At 48.9% G+C, this 27581-nt stretch overlaps 1 long non-coding RNA gene across 3 annotated transcripts; it reads left to right on the top strand.

Moving 5' to 3' along the window:
• The first annotated feature begins 3581 nt into the window (after positions 1 to 3581).
• LOC131484361 (uncharacterized) lies at positions 3582 to 26103 on the top strand. Of its 3 annotated transcripts, none has more exons than XR_009248188.1 (3): positions 3582 to 3974; positions 4329 to 4522; positions 25526 to 26103. It is a non-coding gene; the product is annotated as an uncharacterized LOC131484361 (long non-coding RNA). The 3 variants fall into 3 exon arrangements; XR_009248189.1 differs by lacking the exon at positions 25526 to 26103 and adding an exon at positions 18986 to 19154; XR_009248190.1 differs by lacking the exon at positions 25526 to 26103 and adding an exon at positions 12769 to 13034.
• Positions 26104 to 27581: the final 1478 nt, after the last annotated feature.

Here is a 27581-nt window from a genome sequence, read left to right as displayed (position 1 = left end):
TCAGCCTACAGGAAGCTAGTGGGAGGGGGTCAGGGGCTCTTCCTGTTGCCGTCACCCCAAAGAGCTGTGAGAGTGAATAGAGCTGGGTATCGGAGTGTGTGTGTGTGTGTGTGTGTGTGTGAAAGAGGGAGAGGGTCCCGGTCCAGGCCTTGTCCCTGGAGAGCTTTGAAACCCTGTGAGATCAGTTCACAGTGACCTGGTCCCCAGCGGTACGTCTGCTCTGGTTGGGGCTCCTTGCTGTCCAGGCCAGGCCATGGGTCCCCCCCTTGATATTCGTGGTCCCCCTGGTCCGGAATGACCATCCATCAGCCATCACTCCTCTCCTGATCCTTCCTAGCCCGGCCTCCTCCACACCAGGTCATCACTCTCCCTCCTTGGTGTCCAGAGTCCCCCCCCCCATTCTCTCCTCCCTCGAAATTCTGCCTCCCACATGGCCGGGAGATCCCTGAGCGTTACAAAGTCCTGCTGCAGGTGGGGCAGGGAAACAATTCTGCCTTTTCAATGAGTTGTCTGTCAGGGACCCAAGAAAGGTGGCTTCATGTCTTCAAACTAAAGAACCGGCAGTGTGGGGTCAAAATTGCCCCAAATCATGTACCCGTGGTAGGAAATGGTGGTGGTGGCCGATGGGACCCAAACATGCGGTTGCATCTGATTTCGAGGAAGAAGGGTGCAGGGTCCCTAATGCCGCCGTTCCCTCTGCGTCAGCCCACGGGCTGTCGAGCTGTGCTTGCACACATTGGTTTATTTGCTGTTTTCAATATTTATTGCCTAATGAAATGACAAATTGCATCGGATGCAGCTGTCTTGTCAATGAGGAAGCGAAGTAATTAAGTGTTAAAATTATATTGCTTCGGTCCCCAGGCTGTGCTGGCTTCGTGTAAATTGAACGGCTATAAAAGATCCCGCACAGGCTTGGTAAATGGCCTGTCACATCCTGGAGGAAGGGGACTCCACGGTCACCAGGACCTTCTGGACTTCTCATGTCAGAAATGACAAATGGACCATGCTTTCCTCCTTAGTAATGATCATTTGTCACTGCTGGGGGCAGAGGAACAGGCCGGGGTGCTCATTTGCCTAATCTGTGGAGGATGGCCCTGTCGGGTGAACTGTAAGTGCCCAGGCAGTGCTGGGGGCACCCGGAGGCCAAGTTTGGTCAACGGTAAAGACCCAGGTGCAGCTTCTCTAGGTCCCCCGGAAGCCGTGTGATGAGCCCAGACTTGGCCCTCCCAGCCCAGCATACCGTTCTCCCCACTTCCGACCCCTCGCCCCATTTCTGATGCCAAGACTAAGCACCTGTTCCTGGACCAGTAGGTATTAAAAAAAATTTTTTTTTGAAGTTTATTTATTTTGAGAGAGAGAGCAAGCAGGGGAGGGGCAGAGAGAGAGGGAGAAAGAATCCTAAGCAGGCTCCATGCCGTCAGCACAGAGCCCAACGCAGGGCTCAATGACACACAAATCGTGAGATCATGACCCAAGTCAAAGTCAAGAGTCGAGGGTCGCCTGGGTGGCTCGGTTGGCTGAGTGTCCGACTTCGGCTCAGGTCATGATCTCATGGCTCATGAGTTCGAGCCCCGCATCAGGCTCTGTGCTGACAGCTCAGAGCCTGGAGGCTGCTTCAGATTCTGTGTCTCCCTCTCTCTCTCTCTGCCCCTCCCCTGCTCACACGCTCTCTCTCTGTCTCAAAAATAAATAAACATTAAAAAAAAAAGTCAAGAGTTGGATGCTTAACCGACTAAGCCACCCAGGCGCCCCTGGGTATCTTTCTTAAGTTGCGGTGAAAAATTTTATTATCAATGTAACCATTTGTAAATGATTAAATTCAGTGGCGTTCAAAACATCCCTGTTGCTGTGTAACCATCATTATTATCTATACCTGGAACTTTTTATCATCTCAAACTCAGTCCCCATCAGACGATAGCCCTCCCTTCCTCCTCCCCCCAGCCCCTGGTAACCTCTACTGTATTTCCTGCCTCTATGAACTTGTCTGCTCTGAGTACTTCAGTTGAGAACCCTAGAGCATTTGTCTTTCTGTATCTGGCTTATTTCTCTAAATGTTTCTAAGGTCCATCTGTGTCATGGCATCTATCAGAATTCCGTCGTTCTGTATATTCCACTAGGCCGGCTTTGGGAAGGGTCCAAGCGGTCCTGCTCAGCCACACGGGTCCCACTCAGCCCTGGGCCCTGCCCAGCCATCACTGTGGGGCGTGAGGCCAGGCCTCTGGGCCGCCTGCACCCGAGGACGTGGTGGACCCTTCCTTTTCCATCCGTCCTCTTTGACTCCGGGTTCACGAGCCACAGGTGCGTGGAGGGGTTTGCGGGGAAAACACAGGAGAAGCCAAGAGCGAGTTATTCCTTGGATTTTGTGAAACACCAAGATGCTGAGAAACATGGAGCAGAAAATCCGTTTGCTTTTGTATAACCAGTCGCACAGAGCGACCCTCTGTGTCTGTTGCCATGGGGACCGTGGGAAGGTGAACTGCTCAGTTCATCTCAGGGCCTGTGGGGCCGAGAACCGTTGGTCAGTGCCGGGGTGGTTAGTGAGAGGCAGGGCCCGTCTACCGGCCACACCTTCGCGCTGGGCACGTCTCTCCACTCAGGACACCTGGGGAGCCTCACCTTGCGTGGAAACGTGATTTGAGTCCTGGCACCCCCGTGGCTATTATGTGATCCTGAAGTCACTGAACATTCATCTCAGAAGGAGCCAGGATTCCTTCTTTCTACAGGTGAGGAAACTGAGGCCCTGGGGAGCAGTGGGGGGGAGGGGGTGCCAGGGCCCCTCATCTGGGAATTACTTATCATGGCTGTGGCCCGAAACTGGGTCTCCTGATTCCTCTGCTGCCCCCTCCCCCAGGGCCGGCAGACTGACAGGGGGCAGTGGGTCTGAGGGAGAGCAGTCAGCCCCCCGTGCGACCAGACTGGTGCTCATTTCCACGCAACACTTGGGATCATCAATATTTGGGTCAGAGAGACCCTTTTCACCCTTAAGGGGCGCCTGGGTAGCTCGGTCGGTTACACGTCCGACTCTTGGTTTCAGCTCAGGTCAGGATCTCGCGGTGTGTGGGTTGAACCCCGTATTGGGCTCTGTGCTGACCGTACAGGGCCTCCTTGGGATTCTCTCTCTCCCTCTCTCTCCTTCTCTCTCTGCCCCCTGCTCCTGCTCTCTCTCTCTCTCTCTTTCTCAAAATAAATAAATTAACGTAATCCTTTTTGCTCTTGAAATATTTAACTTACTGAGATGGTGATGGCTGATATTATGTTCTTCTTTTGAAAATAAAGTTTATTTTATGTGGGGTGGGGGGGAGGGGCAGAGAGAGGGAGAGAAAGAATCCCAAGCAGGCTCCACATGGTCAGCACAGAGCCCAATGCAGGGCTCGATCCCACCAACCATGAGATCACGCCCCGAGCCAAAATCACGAGTCGGATGCTTAACCGACTGAGCCACCCAGGTGCCCCTGATTTTATTGGGAGGTGACACCTTTGGAAGGTGCTTAGGTCATGAAGGTGGGGCCCACAGGAATGGTCTTCTGACCTTATAAAAGAGTTCCAGAAAGTTCCATAGCCCTTTCTGCCATGTGAGGGCACAGCGAGAAGACAGTCGTTTATATACCAGATAGCAGACTCTCACCAGACACCAAATCTCTGGGCACCTTGACCTTGGACTTCCCAGGCTTCAGAACTATGAGAGATAAATACATAAATTTTTATTTACAAGTCACTTAGTTTTTGGTAGTGTGTTAGAGCAGCTCAAAAAGGCTAAGACATGAGGTAACCCAGGGCTGGTGTGGTGATTGCACGAAGTCATCGAGTTCCTTCCGTCTTCTGTTTTGCTGCGCATCACCTCTAATCGCAAGGCAGCCTCACAGTCTCACCTGGCTGCTGGAGCTCCAGCCATTATGTCCACCGTCAAAGCAGCAGAAAAGGAGAAAGAGAGGAAGAAGGGCTGAAGCGCCCCGGCCTTTTGTGTCCCCATATAGGTCAGTCATTGGTGAAGGGGTGTCTGGGTGAGGGGAGGAGGGGAGGGGCAGCCCACAGGCATTTCTGGGCGAGGTGACGCCCACGGGCAAGTCTTTTTGCACCAGGACGGTGCCCCAGGGCAGCCTCGCTCAAGCTGGGGGGGGGGCGGGGGTGAAGTACACTGGCCTGGTGAATGGGGGCTGGCAGAGGTGACCCCATGGCCTTGTGTTTTGCTTTTGGCCAGCTGACCCACACAGCTGGCTCCGGGTACTCCGGCCCACAGCGTTGGTTTCCCTCTCGTTCTTCACGTATCCGCCTGTTCCAGCTTCCCCTGAAACCCTGCTCCCCTTCTCTGTCTTCCGTTTTCACCCAAGACCTGCCTGCCCCGTTCCGTTCCTCTGGAGTTTCTCCCTGGCCGCCTCGGATGCCATCTCTCACTGACCCTCGGGTCCCCTCCCCTTCCGGCTGAGCCACCTCGTCCTGCCCACCCCGGCTCGGGCCCGTCGAGAAGGGAGACGGGGCCCACCAGGACACCGTCACCCTCGAAGCCACCCTGCCAGGCGCTCAGGTGAGAAGTCCGGGGTCCCCAGGAGGGGCCGTGAGGGACCCGAAGGGGCCCTGGGCCAGCTTAAAGCAGAGCAGGGCCATCACCTCTCTGCTCTTGGATGCGACTTCGGGAGCTCTGTCCACTGCTCTCTGTGGCCGCCTGCAAACTAGCCTTCCGGGGGCAGGATCCCCCACCGTCTGTCCTGTCAGAGGGAGACAGTTGGGAAGGGAAACAGCTGGGCTATTTATTAGAAGAAAGAGCTGCCAACCCCAGACAATAGCAGAGAGAGATGCCTCTTTGAATAAAACAGGCCACAGCACACACTTCCTCCGGCGAGAAGGGCGCAGCGGGGGCCGTAATGACACCTGCGGGCCTCCCACGGGCCTGCGCTTTGCCCTGGGGTTTTTCTGTATTTGTCCTTTATCGAGAAGGGGTGTCGGTGCGGGGGCCCCGGCACAGCTGAACGGCGACATTCCCACCACGGGGCTCGTCAGCAGGTCCAGCTGGACGCTGGTGTTCTGCACTGGAAAATCAAAGCCCGAGTTTTTCCTCGGGGATGTGGGGACGGCTAATTACTGACACGTACACTTGCAGGGATTTCCAACTCTCAAGTGGTTCTTCCTTAAGGCCGTAGAAGTTTGAAGATATTTAGGTATATATTCCTTTTTTGGAAAACTTTTACAGAGAGAAATAGGGAAAGAGCAGCGGACAAGGGCAGAGAGAGAGGGAGAGGGAAAAATTCCAAGCAGGCTCCACGCTGTTATCTCAGAGCCCCACTCGGGGCTCGATCTCACAAACTGGGGGATCACGACCTGAGCCGAAGTCGGATGCTTGACTGACTGAGCCACCCAGGTGCCAACACCCTGCTTTTTTTAAAATACGGATTTTATTTGTTTGTTTGTTTTAGAGATGGGGGGAGAGGGGGGGAAGGAGAGAGAATCTTAAGCAGCCTCCATGCCCAACACGGAGCCCAGGGTGGGGGGGGGCTCAATCTCGGGACCCTGACATCATGACCTGAGCTGAAATCAAGAGTTGGACGCTCAACCAACTGAGCCACCCAGACACCCCCTTTTTTAAAGTAGGCCTCATGCCCCGTGTGGCGCCTGACAGTGAGGCTCGATCTCACGACCTTGGGATCATGACCGAAGCTGAGACCGAGAGCTGGACACTCAACTGACTGAGCCACCCAGGCACCCTAGATTTGTTTCTGTTGACCCGGATGGTTGGCCTCCAAGATATTCTGAAGTGGAAAACGCCAGTTGTAAACAAGATTATATGGTATTACCCACTTTAAAAGAAAAACAACATGCAGACTCAAAACCTACGTACGTGCATGAGTTAGTGTGACTGCAAATCAGGAAGGGAAAGCAGAGTCGAATGACATCTTCACCCCTAATATTATCTATCTATCTACCTATCTGTCATCTATCAATCATCTATCTACCTACCTATTATCTATCTATCTATCATCTATCTATTCTCTATCAATCATCTATCTATCTACCTATCATCTATCATCTATCTATCATCTATTATCTATCATCTATCTATCTATCTATCTATTATCTATCTATCTACCTATCTATCTATCTATCATCTATCTCCAAACCCCAAGTTCACACAGATACTTTCCAATGCAATTCAACCCCCTAGGGCTCGCTTTAGGTTTCCCTCTTTCCAAATTTGTAAACTCAACTTCTATGACAGAAGACCGGCCTCCCGTTATCCTTATGTGTTTACCTATTAGAGCAACGTAACCAATCTCTTCTCACTGGCACTGCCTCCTCCCCTAAGCAGATGCTCCCCTCTCCGATCCTGTGCCAGGAGATCGCCCGGCAGGTCTCCTCACCCTGCTGGACACCCTGCCCAGGCTGTACCCGCCATGGATGTCCTTCTCCGTGTCCACCCTGCCTGGGCTCCACCCCATTGAGCTGGGCTGCCTCCTGGCCCTCCCTCCGTGGGGACGCCCCCTGACCTCGCTTGGGTTCTGATCTCTCAGGCCACCCCCGTTACGTGGACATCCCCTCACTCGGCTCTGGTTCCGACACTGGTATTGGGCCACCTCCTTGTCTGAAGACCTTCTTCACACTCTTGGGCTCCGACACCCAAGCCGGCTGCTTCCGCCAGGCCTCAAAGACCCCCTCTTCTCTGTGACTGGCCCCTGACTTCTTACCCTGGGCCTGCAGTTCCTTCTGGCCCTCGCAGGGCCGCCTGCCTGATAGCACCGCTTATGGGCTTTGGACCGAAATGTTCAGGAAGAACTGAAGTGTTAGCTAATTCTTGACCCTCAAACGCTCCCAGCTACTTCCTGTTTCCAAACCCCTCCCCCCGCAGCCGCTCAGCCCCCTTTTCCTCATTCCCAACAGCTCGAGGGATCTACAACAGTTGTTGAGAAGCGGAACGCGGAATTAAGATGCACAGCCGCTGACAAAGGGGAGATGGCATTATCATTATTTGCTCACGGATGGAGACACACAAAACCCTCAAGAGAATCAGCTCAAAACTACTGCGCCGGTAAGGGAATTCATTAGAGTGCCCGCATACAGAAAAGCCACACGTATCACTAGCTTTCTTAGAAACCAACGGAAACCATTAGAAGATCAAACAGGAAAAGGTTCCTTTTGCAACCGCCTTCACCCTCGGGGCTCCAGGGAGGCCGGGGGTCCAGAATGTTGGAGGGCCTGTCCTGGGCGGGGCCGGGCCGGGGACCCCCTTCGTAGGACCAGGGCACCCCAGCACGTGACACTCAATTTCACGACTTGTTTTCTTTTTCCGTCTGGGAAGCAAATGGGAGGGCTGTCTGCTGTCATTAAGTGACAGGAAGCTTTGTGTGCCCCTTTCTAGAAGATAAATTACACATTTCCAGAACGTGTACTACTTACAAAATCCCTCTGAGAAATCGCTCTGCCCAGAATTTGCCTGGGTGTTTTTTAACGTTCTTACTAAAGAACAGAGAGAGAGGATGGCCCATGGAACCTGCTTCGAATGAGGACATTCTGCTCAGGAAGCTGCATCCAGAAGGCGCCCCCGGCCACTCTCCGTGGGTGTGGGCAGACCGCCCACCCAGTCTGCCCCAGGAAGGCGACTCCTGTCCTGAATAGGCCTGACATGTAAAAAGGAGAAGCCTCGCCAGCGCAGGGGTTTGACGCCATATGTGGTCATTGTCTGAATGTTGTGTGACGTCACCTTGGGCCAGAAACCAGGCACCGACAAAGCGCCCCTCTCTGAGACGAACAGCTGTGCGGGGAGGATCTCCGTGATCGACTAGGTGTTTCGTCGATTCGTTGCTTTCACTCGTCTCTGCCTTGCTTTAGCAAAGCAGGCCTGGCCCCGAGGGCCATCCCTGGTTTGGGAAAGAGTCTGCGGGATGTGTGGGCTGTACGGGCTCAGTGTCCCTTTTGGGGTTTGAGGAGAGACCCGGAGGGCCCAGCTGCCATCCCACCATGGCTTGGGTGACCAGGTAGACAGTGGTGGTCTCGGATAGGCATCCAGGAGCAGCAGGTGTGGAGGGCAGGTGGTGAGTTTGGGTCACGGTCAGTTGGGGCCCCTCGATAAGGGAAGTGACTGCAGGGAGGGCACGTGGATCCCGTAGGGCCTCCGTGAGCTGTATTGCTCGGGACCCTGTTTGTTACGTGGCTCACACAGGCCCCCACTCTAACAGGGTGGATCTTTGGGGATCGGAGTCAACTCAGGCCCCATGTCCCGTCATCCTCAACATGCCTGCTGACTCTCCCTTCCCAGCCTACAGCCACCCGAGTGAGGAGCTGCAGGTCCCCACGGGGAAGGACTCGGGGCACCATCGAGGCAAAATCTGCCACGACGTCCTGGGGACCTTCCCCGAGGGCACTGGCCACTTACTCAGTAGGTCTGGGATCTGAACATTTGGTTCGGGTCCGGGGAACAGAGCAAGGGGCCATAATTTTTAAAATTAGGGTGGCCGCCCTCAGCCCCTGGCTCCCTCATTCTTGCGTTTTATTGGACGTAAATGCTCAGCGGTGTCCTGTTGGCTGCCTGTCGATCTCGCCCCCGTGGGCACCCAGCTCTGCTAACTGTCCCCTCAGCTCTTTGCGGGGAGAGATGCCTACAGACACACTCGGTGCCGGTTCAGGGCCAAGGCCCCTTCAGGGAAGTCATCGGGCCCATTAATGGGTCAGGGGGAGGCCTGGATATCCCCTCTGAGGGGAAGGTAAACTGCGTACTGTCTTTTACCACAAAGAAGGAAGCCAGGGGCCTTGCTGGTCATGGGAATTGCGGCCTCCTGGCTTCTGGTGGTCCAGTCACCACCGGGTCCCTATGACTCTGGACCCTAACATCCCCTGGCAAGGGCCCTTGTGTGTCTCTAGACAATCCTGTGTGTCTCCAGATAGTGTCCCCGTCCATGAACTCTTGCTTGCCAGTCTTAACATTCCCCCTGCTTCGAATCCAGTCTAAGGAGTAACTCTCCCACCCCCGAGGGGTTGCCTGACTGCCTGTTTTCTTGCAGCAGCCCTCGCACCTCTGGGGTTAGTTTGGGAACCCGGAGAAGCAGACACCGGCTCACGGTGAAAGACAGAAGGAGTCTGGCCCATGGGAGAAGAAAGGGCGGAATGTGGAGCGGCCACGCGAGCTGGGGAACCCCGTGCAGGCATTTCGGGGGGTGGGTGGTGGCGAGGTGGCCATCAGGGAGTCCTTGAGCCACGTAACCTGCCGGAGGCGACCCATCTCCCAGGAAGGGCGTCTGCCTCCGAGTCCCTGCCCCTCCGTCCTGATCCCAGAGTGCATCTGCGCAGGCGCGAGTTATGTCCCCTGCGAACGGATCTGAAACGTACAACCTCGTGGCAGCCGCTCGCGCGCTGAACGAGCTGCTTAATAGCCCTGACTTGCTAGAACCAGAATGATTGTCCCTCCGCTTCCTCTCTGTTTCAGTCGCATGCCTGCAGCCAGAATTTGCTTTTTTTTTTTTTTTTTTTTTTTAGCTTATTTATTTTGAGAGAGAGCGAGCAATGGGGAGGGGCAGAGAGAGCGGGAGAGAGACAGAGACAATGCCAAGTAGGCTCTGAGCTGCCAGCACAGCCTCAGACGCAGGGCCCGAACTCATGAAACTGAGATCGTGACCTGTGCGGAGAGTCGGATGCGTACACACCTGAGCCGCCCAGGCGCCCCCGGAATTTGCTCTTCTGTGAATGTCACAGCTGACGCAAGCCAGAGGCTCCTGGCCAGCCCCCCCGGTTAACGTGCGTCCTTTTGTCTTCTGAAACAGGCAGCCCCGATGTGCCTTGTCCTGCTTCCAAGTTAAACTTTCAAGACAGATGAGTAGCAAAATAAAAACAAAATAATCCTAAAGAAAACAGAAAGGAGTGAATAAAGATAAAAGCAGAAATAAAATGAACCAGAAAACACATAAGAATGGCAATTAAATCCAAAAGCTGAGTTGGGGGGTAAAGAATGAAATAAAAAGGATAAACCATTAGCTAACCTAATCTCTAAAAAGAACAGAAGCATAAATATACAAAATAAGAAATGATAATGGAACAAAATAATTTTTTTTAAATGTTTATTTTTGAGAGAGAGAGAGAGAGAGAGAGAGAGAGCAAGGGAGGGGCAGAAAGAGAGGGAAACACAGAATCTGAAGCAGGCTCCAGGCTCTGAGCTGTCAACACAGAGCCTGACGAGGGCTCAAACTCATGAACCATGAGATCATGACCTGAGCCGAAGTCGGATGCTTACCTGACTGAGCCATCCAGGTGCCCCAAGTAAAACAAAATGATTCTGCTGAAAATTATTAGATGGAACCACATGTCGATGGTTCAACCTACTATTTGTTCAACAAATACATGTGAGCACCTGGATGGAATTAGCAATGTTCTATGAAAATACACATGACTGAGAATGACCCCAGAGGAGCTAGAAAACCTAAAACCTAAAACCTATCAATTAACGTGGCATGAAAAAAAAAAAAAGTCAAAAAACTACCTCTAAAACAAATAATACAAGGTCCAGATGACTTCACAAGACAAGGCTACAAAATTTTTAAAGAACAGAAAATCCAAATGCTGTTTAAACTCAACATACAAGAAAATAAAACTGTACATTGAGAGTGACTGACAGAACTCTCAGCGTAAGAATTTAGGACTCTCGTCATCTGGGCTTGTGCCCTGCTCCCACCTCACCCCCACTCTTTGTTATTGTGAGGAAATCCAACTGTTTGTCCCGTTCAATATCCCGTGGTATGCATTTCGCTGATTACATCTCCATGGTGTCATTTGACATGTTCCCCTGTCCACTGTTTTTCTCGTAAATTGGTAGTTAGATCTAAAGATTTCATCGGTCTTAGGTTTAATTTGGGGGGGAAATCCTACTTCATAGATGAGCTACGTATTTCCAACGGGAGGCACATAGTATCTGGCGGTCTCTTTTTGTGACGTCAGCAACCTTCGATGATTATTGCTGACAACTATTAATTCCTCAGAGGTTGCTAAGTGTTAATATTCTAACTCTGCCATTTCTTCTTAAGCTGGCTTCCTTCAGTAGAAAGAATATTCCCCTCATCAACTCTTTGGCTATCCCAAGGTACATTTCGTATGGGAACAGTAGGATAAATGCTTGACTCTGTCTCTTAATCTGCCAGTTTTCCAAACAGAGTCGGTTTCTTAGTATTCCCCAAAGGTGACCAATGAGGAATGTTACGTTTTGCTTTTCCTATCATTATGAACTCACTATTTTAGACATATTTGGTATGTTTTGCTCTTTTGAAATGACTAACCTTGCTAATGCTCAAATTATCCAATTTTGGGCTGTGGGATTCTCTTTACTCGTAAATTCATTCACCATGACTCTAGTAATCTTTGACAACTCCTTGCCTCTGGTGTGAATATGTTCTGGGCTCTCCATCTCCATCATTCCAGGCTCTCCGTCCCAGGCCTGGAATCAGTTATTCCTCCGAGGAGGCCTGGCTTCCTTTTAGTGAGAAATGGTATTGGGGCGCCTGGGTGGCTCAGTTGGTTGAGCGTCTGACTCTTGACCTCAGCTCAGATCGTGATCCCAGGTCGTGGGACCGAGCCCCATGTCAGGTTCTGCACTGAACATGAAGCCTGATTGGGATTCTCTCTCTCCCTCTCTCTGCCCCCTCCCCTGCTCATGCACTCTCTCTCTCTCAAAATAAAAATAAATAAACAGATAAATAAAAAGAAATGGTGTTAGTGACCACAACTGGGAGCTGGGGGAGTATCTTATTTCTGGATTAGTCATTGTTTTCATGTTTGTTAGTGGCCCTCACTAGCAAATTACAGACTTAACGCAGTTTTTGTTAGGCTTGTTGACTTTACACTGCACTTCCTTCTCCCACTCCAAAAATTCCAGTTTCAGTGACTTGAACCTAATGCTTATTTTTTTATGCCACAAATGCACACACAATAGTTTCAGAGTAATGCTACAAAAGTAAGACCAATAATATGAATAGCAAAAATCAGTTTAAGCCCTCTTCGGCGGGGGTGTTTGTTTTGTTCAGAGGCTATATCCCCCTTGGTGGGTAAAATCAAGATGCTATGCTTTAAAGTCACTTGGAATAGTGTTCTCTATGGGGATGGGTCACATGCAGAGACATGGAGAGGGTCATCTGTTTTATTTTGCCCTTATTTTAAGGGATTGCTTTGTAAAGTGTATTATTGTTTCAAAATACGCAAAATATTTACATCAAATCTATAAAACACGCATATTCAGGGAAGACTGACACCTAAACCTGTTCTCTCTATCCTTCCTATTCCTTCTCTTCTCCGATAAATAACACTTTTTAAAACTCGCTTGTTTTTTGCTTGCTTGTTTGTTTTTCCAAATGAACTTCGTAATCAACTTGTTCAGCTCCAGCAAACAAACAAACCAAAACTCTGATGATATTTTTATTGGACTGCATTTCCACCTCTAACTTAATTTCGGGAGAACTAACATCTTTATGATGTTGAGTTTCCTTGTCAGAACAAAGGATGTCTTTCTATTTGTTCGCATTCTTTTGTTGTCTCGAGAGGGCTTTTTTTTTTTTTTTTTTTTTTTTTTCAACGTTTTTTATTTATTTTTGGGACAGAGAGAGACAGAGCATGAACGGGGGAGGGGCAGAGAGAGAGGGAGACACAGAATCGGAAACAGGCTCCAGGCTCTGAGCCATCAGCCCAGAGCCTGACGCGGGGCTCGAACTCACGGACCGCGAGATCGTGACCTGGCTGAAGTCGGACGCTTAACCGACTGCGCCACCCAGGCGCCCTCGAGAGGGCTTTCTAGTGTTGTTTCCCATGTAGGTTTTGGATGTTCTGGAAGACACAGAAACACGCTGCTCAAATGTCTCTCCAGTGAGAAGCAGGCGGTTAGCTGATAGTCTCCAGCAGGTACTTTTTCCAGGACAAGATGCTGCACCCAATTCCAATGCGTGTGTGGGTTTTCTCCCAGCACCGAGCAATTCTCTCACGCCAGCGGGTTGTCCTACAATTCAATTCAGTTCTGACACTCCCTACCTGGAGATAGTGTCAGACTCCAGAGGTTAAGGACTCAGTCCCACCAGACTGCACTCCCCACCTGCCACTGCCCCTACTTCTTCTATAGGTAGAAAGTCTGGGTTGTCATATGGGCATCTGATCAACAGATCAGGTGGGAGTTTCTACAGATGGGAGTCTCCCATGACTTTCTCTTGGGTTGGATTAATTTGTTCGATTAATTAGCAGAACTCAGAGAAACATTGTACTTATTGGATTACTGGTTTATTATAAAAGGATATAACTCAGGAATGGACAGAGGGATTAGGTGCATCAGGCACAGAGCATGGGAAAGGGGTGCAAAGCTTCCATGCTTTCTCTAGGGTGCCACTCTCTCCAAATCTCCATGTGTTCCCCAACCCAGAAGCTCTTTGAACCCCATCCTTTTGGGGATTTTGTAGAGTTTTCATTTCATAGTCATGATTGGTTAAATCATTGGCTGTCAATTCCTCTGATAATCACATTTGCAATATTCCTCTCCTGTCCCTGGAGGTCAGGCAGTGGGCTTGAAGCCTCCAACCTTCCAATCCCATGGATTGGAAAGGGCCTGGCAACCAGCCAGATCCCTCAGTGGGGCCAAAAGTCACCTCGTTAACATTACAAAAGACACTTTGTGGCTCTCATCACTTAGGAAATTCCTAGGGTTTCACCGGAGCTCTGCCAGAAATAGGAAGACGGCCAAATATATATTTCTTATTATACATCACAAAATATCCGAGTCCACCTCTTGTGCCGGTTATGTTTTCAGGGGGGCCCTGGCCATCGGCTGAGTCAGGCCACTCGAATAGCCTGGCTATTCTTCTGACCAACACAGGACGACGCTAACTCCAGATCTCCTGCTGGGCTGGTGGGGACTCTCACAGATGAGGGGTCTGAGGGCTCTTCCTTTCCCACACAGCCTCCTTCACTTTCAACTTTCTGCACTCTGACTCCATCCTGGCAGCTGCTTCCCAGAGAACACAAACTGTGACAAAGGCTGTAGACTTGAATGAATGAATGCTTTAGATATGAATGAAGTATGTTTTAAAGTGGTTGCTGTTCTTACGTATGAAAGCTATCAATTTTTCTATGTTCGTTTTGTACCTGGCTACTTAACTGAATTGTATTGTTTGTAACAGTATTTCCATTGCTGTTTGGATTTTCCACTGATAAAATCGCATCATTTGTGGATAGTGAGAATTTTACCTTTTTTTTTTCCTAATTCTTATGTCTCTTCTTGTTTTTTTCTTGCCTAATTGCATTGGCTAATACTCCAATACAGTGCTAAACACTGTCTTGTCTTGTTCCTTGACAAATCCTTGACTTGTTCCTCACTTTAGTGAAAATCTTCAAGTGTTTTCCATTTAATGCAATGTTGGATCATATATATATATTACATGTAATATATCATATATATTATACATAATATGTTTTATATATATATTATATATGTGAAATCATGTTAAGAAGATATGTTTTTTTAAATGTTTATTTTTGAAGGAGAGAGGGGCAGAGCATGAGCAGGGGAGGGGCAGAGAGAGAGGGAGACACAGAATCCAAAGCAGGCTCCAGGCTCTGAGCTGTCAGCACAGAGCCTGACGTGGGGCTCGAACTCACGTACCGCGAGATCATGACCTGAGCCGAAGTCGGATGTTTAACTGACTGAGCCTCCCAGGCACCCAAGGAGATATCTTTTAATTCCTATTTTATTGGGTTTTCTACATGAACGAGTTTTGGATTACAAATGTTTTGTAAAAAGCTGTTAGATTCTCTCTGTTAATTTTCTAGTTAAGGGCGTTGCATTGACGTTCACTAGTGAGATGGGGCTGTGCTTTTCGGAGTAGACTCATCAGGTGTATGGCTTAGTTCTTTCCTGGTTAGGTTAGCTGATGATTTGTCTTTTTTTTTGAGGGTTTTCACCTTCAGAGCCAGATTTTTTATTATTACTTCCGCTGTTTTTCTTTTTTTTTTAACTCCTTAAATTGCTTTATCCTTATTTTTTCTTCTGTTTTCTTTTAGCTTACTCTGTCATCCAGAGTAGCACTCTATTTACGTGACATTAATACTATACATTTTCCCTGGATAATTGCTTTTGCATATCCCATTGGTACTGATATGTTTTCAGTCCATTTTATTTTCAAGAAGCTGGGTAAATTCATCTTGTAGGTTCTGTTTGCCCTCAGGATTGTTTAATAGTATGCATCTTAATTCCAGGTAGAAGAGATTTTTTTGTTTATTGTGTTGCTGACATCACAACTTTTGTCTTATTATGATCGGAGGATGTTGCTTGTACAATTTCCATTCTTTGAAGTTTACTAAGATTTTCTTTGTGGCCTGACATACGGTGAATTTTCTGAAAGTTCTTTGTATCACACTATTATTTAACATTGTTAAATAGCTGATGCCAATTAGATGAGAAAGAGAAATGAGGCAAACACAGTAGAAAGGAAGAGGTAAAATGATCATTATTGTCACATGTTATCGCTGAAAAACCCAAAAGAACCCCCCCAAAATCTGTATAAACAAAGGTAATGCAGAAATGTGGTTGTGTAAAAAAGTGTATACAAATCAATACCCTTCAAATATAGGTATGCATGATATTAAATATTATATATTAATTACGAATATGATATAATCATATACATATATATTTAGAAGCATAGTGTAGGACTAGTTATACAGTTTGTAAACATTGTGTATAAAGCCATATAGCTACCCAGAGATGTTTATCCAAGCAAAGAGCTTGTGTTTATGGGAACAAAGGGGGAGCCCCGAAGACATCTTCAGACTTAGCGCTAAACTTTACTCCTTGCGACCCTTCCGATCGCTCCACAGAAATATCAGAGCGGCCAAGAAACCGGCCTATCTAGGAAGAAAAGAGGTCGGAGAAAACGGTCAGGGTCACGGTCACGTCAAAGAAGAATGGAGAGGGGTGCTTTGTGCTTGGAGTGCAGAACAACGGGCCTTCAGGGAGGGAGGAGAGAGGGCGATAAGGAGACCGGAAGAAAGATGGGCGAGTCCCCAGTTCCTTCTGCCAGAGAGAAGAGGCTATTTGGGGGATGGATGGCAACAATCCCTCAAAGCAGATTTCATCTCTCAAGGGACCTTTGAACAAACAGGATCCGTGCACCAGTTTTTTCTGAAAACAACCGTAGGAAACAAGCCGATGCCGTTACGACTGCAAAATTACTGGCAAGAAATACCCTTTGGGGACCGTTCTGAGGGCAGAGCTTTCATGGGGGAACCGTATTTGAAAAAGCGAAACCTCTTGCGTTTGCTCTTGAAGCTGTAAAAGCTTTCTCGTGTTCTTGCATTAAACGGCGTTGTCAGGGGACTGAGAGCTTTTCCCTTCACTAATGGCCCATTATGGCCTCAGAGACCGACGTCTTTAGAAACGCCATGGTTCCCTTGGCCAGCCCTGGTTTCATCGTGGCGGGAGCCACCTGAACTTCTAAGTGCTGCTGCCAGGCTTTTTTCTTAAATGTGGAGAATGCACAGCGACCGGGAATTATCCTGACAAACTGATGTCTCCGAAGAGAAAGCTGGGCCATAAACCTTTTTGCTAACGCAGTGCGGGCTGAGCGATTTCTCAAGGCTGCCGTTGGCCGGTGCTCCCGCGGAAGGCCGCTGGCCTTGGAGCCAGAAGTCTTTAGTTAAGCCCTAGATTCACCATGAACTCGGCTTGTGATCTTGAGAACCACTCAGCCTTCCCCTAGCTCTGTTTTCTCCTCTGTTGGAGAGGAGAATGAAGGGTTCCTATCTCACAGGATGGCCGGGAAGGTTCAAAAGAAGATCACGCGTGCAACCAAATGGTACAGGGCCTGGCATGTGATGAGGGTCTGCGGAATTGAAACCCGGGCCCCTTGCTAGTTTGGGGCAGTGACCGCCACACAAAGTCCCCTGGAATCGCCCGGGAAGCTAGAAAACCAAAACGAAACAAAACCCAAACTCACAAAATCCTGGCCGACCCAGATCCCTGTGCCTGCCCCAGACCGATTTTTTGTGGTTCTGTGTCGTCTCTATATGTCGGGCGCTTGGGAGCCCCTGGTCCAGAGTGTTGCAAGTTACAAAAAGGTGACCACCAGCCGCGTCTCCCGGCGGGCACAGCGCGCGATGCCCACATTCAGCAGGCAGCGGATTCTATGGCGCCGCAAGAAATCTTCCATCGAAGCTATTGTGGCAGACTGAATTCCCTCAGAATCAACTATCATCACAAAAACTGAAACCTAAGTGTTACCGCGAGGCAAATCTCAAACGGAAACAATTGATACTGAACACCAAGCTGTTGGAACTCAGGCTACTTTGTCAACGCTGTAAGAAGTTCTCGAGAGAATGTTCTGGAGGGTGGGGGCTGGTCTCCCCTGGGGAAGGCCACCTGGCTACTCCAGGAGGTAAAGGTTACCTCAGCCAATCCCCCGAAGTCTGGAGGGCAACCCGCACCAACAACCCTCCCAGGGGCCCATCATACCGGGCATCATGCAAGGGGACTTGTCACAGACCTGCCCCTAAGGCTTGTAGGGCGGGCCGGGGGCACAAGAGGACGCCCGTGGCCCGTCCGTCTACTATGAGGTGGTAGAGGAAGCAGAACCCCTTCTCCTGCCTTGACACGAGCACCTGGAAGGCAAGGAATGCTTTTAGAATTCCTGAGTGAATCGGGGTTTCGTGTGGAAAGGCCGTACGATGACCTCCAGCCCCAGCCCAACGCCAAGGTCTGCCCGTCTCTTCTCTCCCCATGCCCGGGAGTCAGGAGCCTCAGCTGCCTCCAGCCTCTCCAACGGCCACTGCCTGGCTCGTCCTTGGCCCCAGGAGCCTGTGTGCCCACCAGCCTGTGTCCCCTTCGGGAGAGTGGCCCAAAGCATACTTGGGGTCATTTGAGTGGGAGTTCCCAGAAGCCTGGGCACCTGGAGCACCATCTGGGTCGGGAGGGGAATGGGCTCCAGGTGGGCACATCTCCTCGGCCTTGACCCACGGGGAGGGCTAGCTGGGGAAGGTCAGAGCAGCACCCCAAAAGCGTGGGGCCCAGGGCAGTGTCTGTGGCGAAGCTGGATTTATCAGAGTAGTAGTGCAAAGAGGGGTCATGTGGGGCAAAGAGGACTCGCCGAGTGTCCCAGCACACGGTCGATGGCAGTGGGTGCGGGCACTGAGGACATGTTCCCGGAGACTAAGAAGCAGGATGGGCTGAATTATCTGAGCAAGGAAGGGAGTGGCGACGTCGGGGGGGGTACTTTAGACAGAGGGAGATCTTAGGCAAAGGAATGGAGCTAAGAGACAAGGTACGATGTCCAGGAGTCATGTGTGAGTCTTGGGGACGAGAGTGGGGGTGGGGTGGGGGCTTAGGGGAGGGTGGGAGGGTGTTCATCGGGAAATTAAAGGCAACACTTTATAAACAGGGGGAGGGGTGGGAGCGTCCTTGGGTAAGGCATCTTCACACACAAAAGGTGCTCTTATATCGGGGTGTCTGGGTGACTCCGAGTTGAGTGTCCGACTCTTGATTTCAGCTCAGGTCACGATCTCACAGTTCGTGGGTTTGAGCCCTGCAGTGGGGCTCTGCACTGACAGAGGCTCCGCTCGGGATTCTCTCCTTCTCTCCCTCTCTCTCCGCCCCTCCCCTGCTTGTACTCTCTCTCTCTCTCTCTCTCTCTGTCTCAAAATAAATCAACTTTAAAAAGGTACTCTCATAAAATGGACTGTGGTCACCGTATTTGCAAATTCCATGAAACATCATCTGCTGAAGCCCAGATACTAAAACCATCTAAAGCTTTTAAGTTAAAGATATCACATTAACTTTATTTGTTAGTGTTTTTAAAGCTACAGAATAACAAAGAAACTCTGTTCCTGTACTAATTTTGTTTTTAAGGGCTGCATTTATTAGATGTTTTTATAGCACTGAGAGTTTTCATAGGCTTTGCAAGCTGCAATATTGTTCCAAATAAACAAATTCAAGTCTTGCCCTAGGATATTACAGACAAACAACACAGAAATCTTTCTTGTTCTCCTTTTCATTTAGATTATCCGACAGGCTTTTAGGACTGCTTGTTGATGGTATGAATCTGAACAGTGGAGGCCCCCAGAGGGGAGGAAAATGTGAGTTTTGAATATGACTTTTCTACTAAACAAATGAAATGGAATGGAAATCCATTGTAATAAACTCCACAGGGCACGCCTGTTCTCTTGGTGCAGCAAAAGTCCTTTGTAATGACTGTGCGGTTGGCATCCAAAGTCCTTGCTTACAGTGACTAAAAATGAAACGGTACAAGGAGAAAAAAAGAAGTGCCTGGAACCCAGTAGGGGGAAGTGGGCAGTTGGCTTGTCATTCAAAATCTCTCTCTCCCTCATCTTGGCTGGTTCTGCCTAGATGCCACCATGGCATTAGAGGAAGGTGCAGTCCTGTCACGGAGGTCTCATTCTTTTCTGTGACTGGCTTTGACACAGGTATGAGAAACAAGTCTGGCCGAAGGGAACCTCTTCCAGCCCTTGTGAGATTTGGGTGTGATGCCCAGACAGCTGCAGCCATTTTGCAACCATGAAGACCGTGAAGCCTTCCTCGACACCCTCACCTCGGGAGAGCGAGGCGCTTGTCTAGTTATTGGATTAATGTCTGAGTCTGTCAGGCTGGATGGTCAGATCCCCGCAGGCAGGGACCCCATCTGGGTGTTCTGCACTGGGCAGCTGAGACATAGTGTGGTGCCTGCCACATAATGGAAGTTCAGTAAACTTTTTTTTTTTTTTTTTTGGTTAAGTTTATTTATTTATTTATTTCGAGAGAGACAGAGAAGGCAGCACGAGTAGGGGAGGGCAGAGAGAGAAGGAGAGAGAGAATCCCAGTGCACGGCCTGATGCGGGGCTCAAACTCGTGAACCATGAGATCGTGACCTGAGCACAAACCAAGAGTCAGATGCTCAACTGACTGAGCCACCGAGGTGCCCCCAAAACTTTTTTTTTTTTTTTTTTAATAAACGAAGTTGTTGAAGAGACTCTGTTGTAATCTAATCAACCACCAGGTCACGAGCGGGTTTGCGTTATGCAGACCTCTTTTGACAGGGATTTCGAGGGTCGAGGGAGCCTACCCCGTGCTACAAATATGTCAGAAGACTTGAATGTTCTTTTGTGGTCCCAGGCAGAGATCCCGATCCGAAATGTCAAGGATTTGTATATTTCAAATTCAAATGTCTTTGATCTTTACTTGGTATTTTGACCTAAGAAAGAAAGAAAGAAAGAAAGAAAGAAAGAAAGAAAGAAAGAGCACTGCACAAATTGTCAGGCTTTTGTTTGTTGGAGAGATGGTGGGTGGTCAAGCCTTGGGAACCAGCCTGTGCATTCTCTGCGTGGGGAAGAGCATGTCAGTCGGCTTTGTTCTCAGTGGGTAGATTGTTCTGGAACCCGAGGAGGAGACACACCTACTAAGCACAGCAGGGCCTAGAATGTAGGACTAGCCTTTTCCTACTGTTAGAGCCATTTTCGTTGGAAACCGGCGTGAGCCAGATGAGACAGGAGGGAGGAGGACTGAAGCATGGACCAAACCCACTGTGGTAGCTTAGTCTACGGACACGTGGCTCAGTTCAGGAGAACATGTGGCTCACAGGAGGCCGGGGCCCGGGGAGGGGGCACCTTAGGACGGTTGGCCCCGTCCTTGCTGGAAGAGGACGACAACATCTATATCTGAACACAGCTCAGAGAAGGAGGCAGCGTTAATATGGACCCAAAGGTGTTTGAAACTCATCCAGCGAGAGTCAAAACCCTGCCTTAAGTGCATTTCGATGTGTTCGCTAACTCAACTTTTGACAAATATTGTCTCCTAAAAGCTTTGCATGCTGTCTGGGTGGGTTTTTGGATGTATAATTCATATTCCTCTTTTCATTTGGCAAGCTGATTTTCTATATATTCACGATGCCTTGGCAGATGCCATACGACTGAGCCCTGTAGTTAATCTGTGTAGCCCCACATGTTGTAAATATTGCATTGCTGGGATGAAATCGGCTTGTTCATTTCTTAAGTGTTTTCTTAACGTGGTATTTGGATGTTTCCGGCTAATAGTTTATTTAGCATTTTTGCACTGATACTCACGAGTGATATTGGTTCGTAGCGATCTTATATTCCTCCCGTCTTTATCAGGCACAGGTACCAATGTTACACTTGATTCTTGAAAGGAATTCGGGAGTCTTTCCTCATTTCTAATGCTCTGGGGAAAAATCTGTATATATGTTCACTGTCAGAAAAATTCGAAGGCAGAGAATGCCCATTCTTCCAAATAAGTTACGAGAGAAAAAATCCACCGAATCCAATAACACAATTTCTGATGTTCTTGCCCTATCTTCACCCGACCTCAGGCTTTGTAGAAAGTGAAGTCCAAGGGCGCCTGGGTAGCTCAGTTGGGTAAGCTTCCGACTTTGGCGCAGGTCATGATCTCACAGCTTGGGGGTTCGAGCCCCGCATCGGGCTCTGTGCTGACAGGTCAGAGCCTGGAGCCTGCCTCGGATTCTGCGTCTCCCTCTCTCTCTGCCCTTCCCCTGCTTGCGCTCTGTCACTCTCTCTCTCTCTCTGTCTCAAGAATATATAACCATTTAAAAAAAAGAAAGTGAAATCAAACCAGGAAAAACAGAAGCAGGAGAGAAGAGTGGTGCTGGTGAGGAGCCTGAAGCTGGTCCACAGCCATCGTCACAAAGACAAAATGGACCCTAAATATGAAAACATGAAAAGTGTATTTGGATAGATCAGGACACAGACTCCAGGAAGGGACTTAAAACGACGTGTAGTTCGAAGGAGCTGTCCTTTTTTTTTTTTTTTTTTTTTTTAATTTATTTATTTATTTTTAAAAAAAAAATTTTTTTTCAACGTTTTTTATTTATTTTTGGGACAGAGAGAGACAGAGCATGAACGGGGGAGGGGCAGAGAGAGAGGGAGACACAGAATCGGAAACAGGCTCCAGGCTCCGAGCCATCAGCCCAGAGCCCGACGCGGGGCTCCAACTCACGGACCGCGAGATCGTGACCTGGCTGAAGTCGGACGCTTAACCGACTGCGCCACCCAGGCGCCCAGGAGCTGTCTTTAAAAACGCCAGCTTCTAGGGGTGCCTGGGTGGCTCAGTTAAGTGTCCGAGTTCGGCTCGGGTCCCGATCTCGCGGTTCATGAGTTCGAGCCCTGTGTCGGGCTCTTTGCTCTCAGCACCAAGCCCGCTTCGGATCCTCTGTCCCCACTCTCTCTGCCCCTCCCCCCCCCCAAACGCATAAAACATTAAATAAATAATAAAAGCCAGCTTCTGAGGCTAGAAAGGCAAATAGGGAGGGAGAGAGGAAGGAGTCTTTTAAAAACTGGGTGCTGGAGGGGGGCAGGAACAAGAGGAGAACGTTTGGGGTCTTGCAAGAAAAATGAGCCACACGTGGGAGAATATGCAAACACTGTCCTTGCTGCTGAATGAACCAAACAAAAACATCCACTTGAGCCCCTGGACTTTCCCGCTGACAAGACAGAGTGAAGTTCAGCCCGGAGTCCAGCAAAACACCGACGCCACGGGCACCGATACGAAAAAGATCGATGGGTCCACCCGGTGTTAGCAGCGCCCCAGACCAGAGGACAGTTCGAACAGAATTAAATATACTCAAAGATGCATTTGAGGATAAAACCACGGTGAATCAGAAGTTCAAAAACTAAGAAGAAAGATGTAAACAACAACAACTAGGAAGAGATCAAGAAAAGGGCGACTGAGTTCAGGAAAAAAATTGGAGAGGGGCGCCTGGGTGGCTCAGTCGGTTGAGCACCAGACTTCAGCTCAGACTTCAGCTCAGGTCATGATCTCATGGTTCGTGAGTTCGAGCCCCGGGTCGGGCTCTGTGCTGACAGCTGGGAGCCTGGAGCCTGTTTCTGATTCCGTGTCTCCCTCCCTCTCTCTCTGCTCCTCCCCCACTCATGCTCTGTCTCTCTCTGTCTCAGAAATAAATAAACATTAAAAAAAATTTTTTAAAAAGATGGAAACAACTAAGATTAGAGAGTAAGTTGTGGGAAGGACAGTCAAGGAGGGAATTACATCTGTGTTACTGGAATCCCCAAGGAAAGAAATAAAATGAGACAGACAGACAGCTAATATTCAAAATGATAATCCAAGAAAAAATTAAAAAAAAATTTTTTGGTTTATTTTTGAGAGAGAGAGTGTGGGTGGGGGAGGGGCAGAGAGAGAGGGAGACACAGAATCCAAAGCAGGCTCCAGGCTCCGAGCTGTCAGCACAGAGCCCGACCTGGGGCTCGAACTCACAAACTGTGAGATCACGACCCGAACCAAAGTCGGATGCTTAACCGACTGAGCCACCCAGGTGCCCCTGTCAGACAGTTTTCAAAACGGACAAGAACTTGGGGAACGCTGCACCCTAATGCTTTCCGGCAGAATCTACTAGAGAATGAGCTTCACTAAGCAAGAGATGACTGAGGAGGCCTCTGCACAAGGAGTGAGGTGGGCATTTTAGGACCGTGGAGGAAGATGGACGGCTGAAACCGAGGTGAGGTCGGGGCGGGAAGAGCGTGGGTTGGGCAGTAGAATGCATCTAAGCCAAGCCCAGGGGTTACCTTCCCATCACGTGAAAAGACACTCCTTTGAAATATTAATAATAATAGTAATAGTGAATGACATATATTTTAAGTACTTTATAGAAATTATCTCGCTGAACTTAATGTATGTTGCTTACTTGTCACAATTTCATTCTTATGACAACCCTTTGAGGTTCTCTTACTCCTGTTCACAGATCAGGAAACTGAAACGTGAGAGGGTTTGCACAAGGGGATGAGGTTCCCCTGATGCAGTGGCATATCGGGAATCTGGATCGGGTCTGCCTTTCTCCAAGCCTGTACTGTCTCCCACAGTGATTGTCCTCAAAGAGCAGGATACGAAGCTGTTATCAGTAATGCATACCTTCGTGTGAATGAGTTTGTCAATATTAGCAATTCACATCTCTTTAGCACTTTGCCATTGGCAAAGCACTTTGACGTGTACCATGCTGCTGGGCGGTCATAACAACCCTACAAAGTAGGTAATATAATCTCCACTTTACAAAAGAAGAAACCGAAGTCCAGATACTTGTGGGATGATAGCTCCCAAGTGAGGGATGGAATAGTGATTTGAACTGAGGTCTTTTGGTTGTCGAGCCATGGTTTTTCCATCACCACGAGCAGAGTCTCCTCGACAGCCGAGAACAGGGCATTGAGAGGACAAGCGCGGGGGGAGACACGCAATTTTTAAGGAAGTAGAAAAAAAACATTCAAAAGGAAAACAAAAACTGAATGTAACTTTACCCCAAAACTGAAAAAAAAATCAACATTGTTGAAGATTAAGCAAGTACGGATTGGGACTGTGCTTCCTGTCTGAATGGGACCAGTTCTCGAAAACCCAAACTGTATTTGTCTTGAATTGTCTGAACTTGGCTTCTGTCCTTTCGCCATGGAACATTCTTCCTTTTCACCTGATCTGTCAAGGCACACCTTATCCTTATCCTTCAAGACCGAACTCAAACATCGTCCTCATCATTCTTTCAGCAAGAAGGGAATCGTTCCTCTAAATTTCTGAGCACTTTTTTTTTTTTTAAGCCAAAACGCATTTATTTTTATTATACCTTTTTTAGTGGAAGTTCACAGCATGTATAAAACCTTAAAATAGAATTCATAAAAGTTGTTAGAGAAGGGGTGCCTGGGTGGCTCAGTCGGTTGAGAGTCTGATTCCTGATTTGGGCTCAGGTCGTGATCTCAGGGTCAGAGGATCGAGCCTACATCAAGCTCCACACTAAGCATGGAACCTGCTTAAACTTCTCTCTCTCTCTCCCTCTGCCCTCCCCCCACCCCAGTTCCTCATTCTCTAAAAAACAAATGTTGTTAGATAGATGGAAACAACTACAAATTCTGCACATCACAGCACAGCCTCTTAGAGATATACTACATTTGATGGGTGTCCCCATGCACTTTTTATAAATGCTATTTTTTAAACTTGAAGTTTTGATTTTGAGATGATTATACATTTATAGGTTATTCTAAGAAACAACACAGCGAGATCCCGCGTTTCCTTTACCCGTTTTCCTCTAATGGGTGCATCTTTCAGAACCGAGTCCAATAGCACCGCCATGATACTGACATAGACCCGTGCCTCTGATTCAGATACCTCGGTTTCACACGTACTCGATTCTGTGCATGTTTAGTTCTGTGCAACCTTATCACGTGTGCAGGTCCGCATCTCTGACACCATAGTCAAGATACAGCATCGTTCCAACACTACAACGATCCCTCCTGTCGCTGTCCTATAATGACACCCCCCTCCCTCCTCCCTGCACCCCGACCCCAACCCCTGGCAACAACTAATCTGTTTTCCTTTCTAGAATTTTGTCATTTCAAGAACGTTGCCAAATGGACCCTGACGGTATATAACCTTTTGAGGTTGGCTTTTTCATCCAAGTACTTCCTAGACCTGCAGCCATTATGTCTGGATATGGCTTCTACTACTTGGTCAAGTTCTTTAAACATCCCATGCCTCGGTTTCTTCACCTGTAAAATGGGGATAATAATTTCTATCTCACAGGGTTGCTGTCTGTAGATGTTGGGGAGACACCATCAGAGAGAGAGGGATGCTGGGACCATACCCTTGTAGAGACAGGGGTGCTGTGGACACACTCTCAGAGAGAAGGATGCTGGGAACACCCTCAGAGAGAAGGATGCTGGGAACATCTTCAGAGAGAGGGATGCTGGGGACACACCCTCAGAGAGAGCTGCTCGCCCTCAGAGAACCAGGACCTGTGACTACCTGTCCACGGAAGCCTGATTCAGAAGTTTAAGTGCAGAAAGGGACGATCCTGAGGCGTTGTAGCATTAGACGGCACTGACAGCAAATGTTGTTGATTAGCTGATAAACATAGGTATGATGGATTTTCAATCTTATTTAAAGTTTACACTGTCTCCAGAAAGCTGGGTGATATGCTTTGTTATTCCATGTAAATCTCTAACGTGTCTACACAGCTCTCCGCGTGTCTGCTCATTATGCGGGGGGAGAAATCTTTTGGAACTTTTAATGCTTTTCCCCAAAGAACACCTCTAACCAAGCAAAAGCAATCTGATTCCCCAGCTGGAATGATGTAAGTGGAATTAAATATTTTTAAATGATGTCTTGATAGTTGTTGAAATTCCTGAGCCTCTGCTGTGACTTGACAGCTTGGTAATTGCTAATTTGCTTTTATGCTAATTGAACCGGATCCTACTTGACGGGTTTCAAGTTAAGCTCTGGGACTTGTGATTGAGTCAGGGGGCTTCTCCCACATCCTCCCACCGCCCCCGGATCACGGGTGTCCCAGACAAGCAGCAGAAGGCGGGGCTGTGTGCCTGGTGCCACTGTCCCCCCTCCCCCCAGCACCTGCGGTGGGCACCTTACACAAGCAAGACTCTCGGTGGGTGCGATTCCATGAGTAAGGCCTGTAAAAGGGGGTGTGACTTTCAAAGAGGAGGTGAGTGGCCCTTCGCCCCACAGACACTCCTTCACAGTTGTCACGGGCAACCAATTTAGTGGGGAGAGCAAAGGTTTTTAGAGCAAGACACCTTTGGGTTCAAAGAATTTCTCTGCCGTTTACCAGCTGAGTGACTTTGGGAAAACCACTTAACCTCCCTGGGCGTGTTTCCTCATCTGCAAAATGCAATTAATGTATCTACCTTAGGGTGTTGGGTATATTGAAAGAATATATATATATATATATATTTAATGTTTCTTTATTCATTTTGAGAGAGAGAGCAGGCAAGCAGGGCTGAGGGGCAGAGAGGGAGAGAATCCCAGCACAGAGACCATGCGGGGCTCGATCTCACGAACCCATGAGATCATGACCCAAGCTGAAATCGAGAGTCGGCTGCTTAACCCCTGGGCCACCCAGGCGCCCCAAATTAATATATTTAAATACATGTGGGAGTGAACTTATGGCAGGTGGTATTCAAGGGACACAGGCTTCAGTTTTCTTTCTCCTTTTAAACACCTGTGATGCTGTTTTCTGCTGTTTCGTTACATGCGTTCCCTTTCCCCAAACACAGTGAACACTCAGTGAAGGCTGACTTTGCAGTCAGCTCGGAGAGAGGAGCAAACAGCCTCCACCTGCAAAGGTCTACCGGGCAAGGGAGGTGGGGCTGTGACCCGGAGGCACTTCCTGGCCAGGGAGAGTCAGGTGCAGAGTTCTTGTGGAGCCCTGGGCACCCGGATGGCACCCAGGAGGCCATCAGGAGGCTTTAGTCGCGCACATTTCTACCCTCACCTTCTGTTACTCTTTTTCCGGAAACAAATCCTCTCCTTGGTCTCGTTACCCGATTCTGGGGCAGGAAATAGACCCACGGGCGAGTTATCTTCCTTCTTTCCAAATGTGCTTCTTCCCACGGTAGGAACTTAGAATAAAATTTGCTGCACGAAATGAAATGTAGCCGATAGTGGCCTTCAAGAAATAAATCTTCCTTTTTATTCTGTTATTTATAATTTAAACTTAGAGTGCCATTCGCCAGAAGTGGCAGAGACCTAGGTTTGGTCAGTCTGGGGCCTCCTCCTTCTTCCTGGGTAGCTTCTAGGTACCAGGGGAGTTAGGGCAGGTCGGGGCCCCGGGTACTCGGCGCTC

This window comes from Neofelis nebulosa, chromosome 9 (genome assembly GCF_028018385.1).
Source record: "Neofelis nebulosa isolate mNeoNeb1 chromosome 9, mNeoNeb1.pri, whole genome shotgun sequence".
NCBI classification, from domain to species: Eukaryota; Metazoa; Chordata; class Mammalia; order Carnivora; family Felidae; genus Neofelis; species Neofelis nebulosa.
This window is presented reverse-complemented; position numbering and strand designations above follow the sequence as displayed.